Genomic DNA, 6,662 nt, shown 5'->3' with positions numbered 1-6,662 from the left:
GCTCAGACGGTAAAGCATCTGCTTACCTGGGATGCAGGAGACCTGGGTTCGATCCCCGGGTCCGGAAGATCCCCTGGAGAAGAAAATGGCAAACCACTCCAGTACTCTCGCCTGGAAAAGCCCATGGCCAGAGGAGCTTAATAGGCTACAGTCCATGGGGTCGCAAAGAGCAGGACACGACTGAGCGACTTCACTTTCACTAAGAAGAAATGCAGGAAAGCTTGCTTTTGATAGGGACAGAGTAAAGGGACAAAGTAGGTGATTAAATAGTGACTCTCCCTATGGGATTGTAAGTAGAAAAAATATGGGAGACCCTTGTAAATTAAAGATTATCCAAGAAAACAAGTTTGCTTAGCCGCAAAACCAAGCAGGCTTGCTTAGTAACAAAACCATGCAACAGAAGCGTGAGACATGCCCCCAAGCAATAAAACAATGGTGGCGTGAGACCCACATCCTGCCCAGTGAGCTCAGTAAGTTAATGATCTATAGGATATGCTCTCTGAACACATGAAAAACACTAATTTGTGGACCTAACTTGTCCATGTAGGGATAAGAAAACTCCCCTGCTGAACCTGGAGGAGAAGCTGCTGAGAGAAGCATGACATCTACTCAAGAATGAACAAGAAGTTCTCCCCATCCCTGCTTTTCCTTTCATTATGAAACCGTAGTGCAGTAAGTTCTTGGGGCGAAGCATTTCTTGCCTGTCTGCTTGTAAGCTTTACAAGCGTCCTGTTCTGATAAATCACTTCTTATCTGTCACTTTGCCTCTCACTGAATTCTTTGCTGCATTGAGACATAAACGACTGTGTTACCAGAGCTCTTTGGAGCCCTGGAAATGACACCAAATGGTTTTACCTTCTCCTTCTGCTCTCCATTGTGTGAGGGCACAACAAGAAGTTGGAAGTTTGTAAACCAAGAAGAGAGTTTCATTAAGAACCGGACTATGCTGGTATCCTGATCTCAGACTTCCAGCTTCCAGAATCATGAGAATATAAATTGTTATTTAAGCCACCCAGTCTCAAGTAATTTGTTATAGCAGCTTGAGCTAAGGAACAATGATTATCATAAACTTTGGGCCACCCAAGTATTCCTGTAATAGAACCCATTTCTTCCGATATTTCAAGAGACTTTGTTCTCATTGCCTTGTTCTACAGCTAAGCTAGGTGGACCATTTTGGTGGTCTGTCATGACATTTACCATCTTTTCAATACCCACATCCTTTCTAAAGTCAGAAGCAGCTCTAGGAGGAGGCAGAGCCAGGGCCTTTGACTGGTGCTTTTCCTGTGGGTCTGGAGACCACACCCTGGCTTCAGAGTCAGACTTAATTTCAATCTACCATTTAATTGTCTATGCAACTCTAAGTAAACTAACTGAACTCTCTTAGACATAGTTTCTTTGGCTAATTTGAAGACAGGATGGAATATCTGCCTTGCTTTACCATCTGAGCCAGCAGGGAAAGCCATCTGCCATGCTATAATTAAATAAAATAACAAAAGTAGATTATCTCATGGAGTACTTGACACACAGTAGGTGGGATCTCAGTAAGATTTGCTTATTTTTATGATTCTACACTTGGACTTAGAGTGATCAATAGAACCTTTCTCATCATGACTCCTTCTCGGTGGACTGCAAAGTTCCTACAGATGACTAACTGTGTTTCTTGGCACTACGTCTAAACATTTCCTCCATGTATTCTGTCCCCTTGTGGTATCTAAAGGACCTGAATCACACTTCTTTTCCTGTCAAGGTTACTGCCCTTCAGATGGAGGAGGATAATGTGGTGCAGGGTTCATTCTGCAGATATTTTTTGGAAAGTCGGTGTGAGCCAGCTATGACAGGGAATTCCTTCACCGCCAAAAGTCTGAAATCTTAATGTCCTGGAGGCTATTGATGACTCACATGATCTGGGAGAAAGTTAAATTTAGAGGGTGCATTGGTGCCCTCTGTTGTTACAATGGAGAAACTACAGCCTCTGAGGCCCTAGAGCTATGTCACAAAAACTGCAGAAATAGTCTCCCAAACTCAGAGTAAAACAGAGATAGAGTTTTGGTTTTTTTTGTTTTTTTATCCCCCCAGGTTGTAAAACAGGTGGCTGAGAAGGACAACTGATTCACCCACTGCGTCTGATCCCAGGAGCACTGTCCTTGGCCAAATGGCACAGAAAGCTAGGCAGGTTCACTGATGCTGGAGCTGCAGCAACAGAGTCCAAGGAAGGGTAGAATGACCTGGGGTAAAAAACTAATCTGTGATCAAAAAGGAGAGATTGTTTTGAGAAAATATGGACACTAAACTTTATAGAGGACTTATTGTGAGCTGTTACGTCATGAGGGCTCTTTGATAAACAATAGCTCTTCAAAAACTGTACAAAATTACTGCTTCCTATCTACAACCCTATATCACCCTTTGCAGTTATCTTCTCAAAGGTGGCATGGTAAAACTTAACAGACATGGTTTTTCCTTCAAACTACTTTGGGATTGAAAATCCAAAAGAACAAATTGAAGGGATATAAAAGGAGAGAGTAGCTCAGCTATGCCTATGGTTCAGTTCAGTTCAGTCACTCAGTCGTGTCTGACTCTTTGCAACCACATGAATGGCAGCACGCCAGGCCTCCCTGTCCATCACCAACTCCTGGAGTTCACTCAGACTCACATCCATTGAGTCAGTGATGCCATCCAGCCATCTCATCCTCTGTCGTCCCCTTCTCCTTCTGCCCCCAATCCCTCCCAGCATCATTTTCCAATAAGTCGTCTCTTCGCATGAGGTGGCCAAAGTACTGGAGTTTCAGCTTCAGCATCATTCCCTCCAAAGAAATCCCAGGGCTGATCTCCTTGCAGTCCAAGGGACTCTCAGGAGTCTTCTCTAACACCACAGTTCAAAAGCATCAATTCTTCGGCACTCAGCTTTCTTCACAGTCCAACTCTCACATCCATACACGACCACTGGAAAAACCATAGCCTTGACTAGACGGACCTTAGTTGGCAAAGTAATGTCTCTGCTTTTGAATATGCTATCTAGGTTGGTCATAACTTTTCTCCCAAGGAGTAAGTGTCTTTTAATTTCATGGCTGCAGTCACCATCTGCAGTGATTTTGGAGCCCCCAAAAAATAAAGTCTGACACTGTTTACACTGTTTCCCCATCTATTTCCCATGAAGTGATGGGACCGGATGCCATGATCTTCATTTTCTGAATGTTGAGCTTTAAGTCAACTTTTTCACTCTCCACTTTCACTTTCATCAAGAGGCTTTTTAGTTCCTCTTCACTTTCTACCATAAGGGTGGTGTCATCTGCATATCTGAGGTTATTGATATTTCTCCCAGCAATCTTGATTCCAGCTTGTGCTTCTTCCAGCCTAGCGTTTCTCATGATGTACTCTGCGTAGAAGTTAAATAAGCAGGGTGACAATATACAGCCTTGATGTACTTCTTTTCCTATTTGGAACCAGTCTGTTGTTCCATGTCAAGTTCTAACTGTTGCTTCCTGACCTGCTTATAGGTTTCTCAAGAGGCAGGTCAGGTGGTCTGGTATGCCTTTTCCAACTCTCATTCTTGTCAGGATAAAACAAAGTACTATACTTGAAAAGACTTTGAAAGCTATAAAACATGGTGTTATCATTATTTTCCCTTAGAGATGAAGGCAGCAAAAGTGGAGAAGTCACAAATAGAAGATCATGTAATTCTCCAACCAACATTTTATGAAAAGTCGGTGCTTAATAATACAGGTGGGTCTAAATAACAGAGACACTTATTACTCAAGCATTAATGAAAATCAATCTAGTCTTGGCCTTAAGACCAAGAGAGATAGAATATTCTAGAGAGAGGACTGCAAGCCCAAATACAGAAAGGCAGAAAGGCCAGGTAGCTTGAAACTATTCATTCACTTATTCTTGACTTCAATAAATATTTGTAAAGAACTACTACAATTTCTGTGCAAAGAACTCAGAGTCTCGTGAAGGAAACAGACAAGATTAAAGAAAAATAAATACAAGTGATGAACTACACTTGCTGCTGCTAAGTCGCTTCAGTCGTGTCCGACTCTGTGCAACCCCATAGAGGACAGCCCACCAGGCTCTCCCGTCCCTGGGATTCTCCAGGCAAGAACACTGGAGTGGATTACCATTTCCTTCTCCAATGCAGGAAAGTGAAAAGCGAAAGTGAAGTAGCTCAGTTGTGCCCAACCCTCAGCGACCCCATGGACTGCAGCCTTCCAGGCTCCTCTGTCCATGGGATTTTCCAGGCAAGAGTACTGGAGTGGGATGCCATTGCCTTAGAGCATAAGATAAAGCTCATTATTTAAGACTGGAGAAAGTTGAAATAAGGATCGTGAGAAAGTGATCTAGTAAACTGAAAAATGCAGATGACCCCAAGCTTTCCCATTAAGGTGGTAAGATATCATCATCCCAAGAGGGAAGGGAAAAGAGGCAGAAATTGAAAGAGAAAATAACTTCAGTGAAATGTATTGAGAAGGAGGGTGGCAATAAACTTCTCTAGATTCAAAAATAGGTTTAAATGGAATGGTACATAGTTGTCCTGCAGTGATCGGAGCAGGACAGAGGAATTGGTTCCAGGACCCTGGTAGATACCAAATTCATGGATGCTCAAGTACCTTATATAAAATTCTATACCCCAGAGGACCTTCCGTGTTGCAGATTCCCTATTCTTAGATTCAACCAAACCCAGAGAAGACTGAAAATCCTGAATATGAAACTGTGAATACGGAGAGTAGAGTGTATTTTGAAATTAGATTTGAGACTGGATTTTAGATAATGTTTAGGAGGCAGTTCTGCATTATATACACTATTGAGGAAAAGGCCAAGTAAGAGGTGGGGTTATGCCTCAATGTCACTCTTGTCAACTGGCCCAAGCAACTAATTGTCTCGAAAAAAATTTTGACCTGGGAATGCCAAGTCAACACTTTACTAATATCTCAAGCTTTATATATTTAAAACTGTACTCCTGATCTTTCTCCCCAATCAGCTCCCAAACTCTGGAGTTATCCTTTGATTTTTATCTTTCTCTCATCTTCAAAATACCCATGGAATTCTCCAGGCTAGAATCCTGGAGTGGGTGGCCATTTCCTTCTCCAGGGGATCCTCCCAACCCAGGGATCGAACCCAGGTCTCCTGCATTGCAGGTGGATTCTTTACCATCTGAGCCACAAGGGAAGCCCAAGAACACTGGAGTGGGTAGCCTATCCCTTCTCCAGTGCATCTTCCCAACCCAGGAATTGAACCAGGGTCTCCTGCATTGCAGGTGTACCGGGGTCCAGCCCCAGTGGGATCCAGTGTATCTGAAGCATGGATGGTGAGGCAAGAGAGATATATAGATTTAGAGAGAGATAAGGAAAGATTTTGCAGTTAAGAGAATAGAGGAGAGAAAGAGGCTTATATTCCTTGGTTTACACAGAAAGTCAATAAAGTCTTGAGACAAGAGACTTGCACCGTTTACATAGGCCGCAGGTGCCCTTCCGGTCTCCCGAGGGAGTGAAGACGCAGGGTGCCCTCCTGTTCAGGTCCTAGAAGCCCAGGCAAATAAGTAAACACGGTGGACCTCTGTGCTCCAGATGGGAATTAGCATGAAAAGGAGAGTAAGAAAGAAAAGACTACACGGGGGAACCAGGCTTTCGTGGAACTGGTCCTGGTCCATCTCTTTATTTTTCAGGGAAGCTTTTATACTTTAAGTTGTACATAGAGATAAATGTAAGAAGCAGAGTCATGCAGGGTCAGCTGCTCTGACCCTTATCTAAAGACAGAGTGTTCTTTGCATACCTTTGTTCTTAAAAGGGTCTTACGTTTGTTTACAATATCTTCTGGTCTGAAGACTGATTAACATTTTATGGCCCTGTCTTTCTTTCTATTGATAAAGGTTAGTCAGTCAGAAAATTTGTTTTCCCTTAAGATCTGCTTAGTCTTAATATAGTGATAAAGTTACATTCTTACATAGCAAGGATACAATGATTTATAACAAAGAAAGAGGAGTACAGTGATTTATAACAAAGAGAAAAATTCATTAACCCAAAAGTCTAGTATTGCTAGCATCAAAACAACTATATTTCTTTTTCTACATTCCATTTACATTGATTAACACACTCCCAGGTGCTTAAGGATATGGAGGCCTGGTGGCAATCATTAACTCAGCAATGAAACCCTTCACCAACATGATTTTTATCTTTAGAAAAACCCTATGCTAATTAAGACTTTCAAAATACTCCAAACTCTCTGTGCTGTTTATGGTTGAGAGGTTGTAAACAATCATGTGCATAGTAGCAGGAGTGTGGATAAACCTGTCACACAAGCTAGACTGCCAGCAGAGAGGTTTGAGCTGAGACACTCCTTTTATATGCAGGAGACTATTAAATGGAGCTCTAAGTTTATTTTCCAAAGAAAGGTGGTCGGGGATAGCCCCTGTTAATGTCAGAAGAGTGTAGTGTAACAGACAGATTTTGGTTTCAGGGGTAGATGCTAGAGCAGATCTAAGGGACCCCTTGAGTCTTGATCTGCCTTGTCTGACAGGCCTCTTCCACATGACTTTGTCATGGGTGGGGTCAGGGAGTCCTTCAAGTCCTGACCCGCCTTTGCCCATCAGGTCTCTTCCTCATGACCTTTGCCATGGGTGGGATCTCCCGTGCTGGCTCCCGGCACAGGTGGATTCTTTACCAACTGAG

This window comes from Ovis canadensis, chromosome 1 (genome assembly GCF_042477335.2).
Source record: "Ovis canadensis isolate MfBH-ARS-UI-01 breed Bighorn chromosome 1, ARS-UI_OviCan_v2, whole genome shotgun sequence".
Taxonomy (NCBI): domain Eukaryota; kingdom Metazoa; phylum Chordata; class Mammalia; order Artiodactyla; family Bovidae; genus Ovis; species Ovis canadensis.
This window is presented reverse-complemented; position numbering follows the sequence as displayed.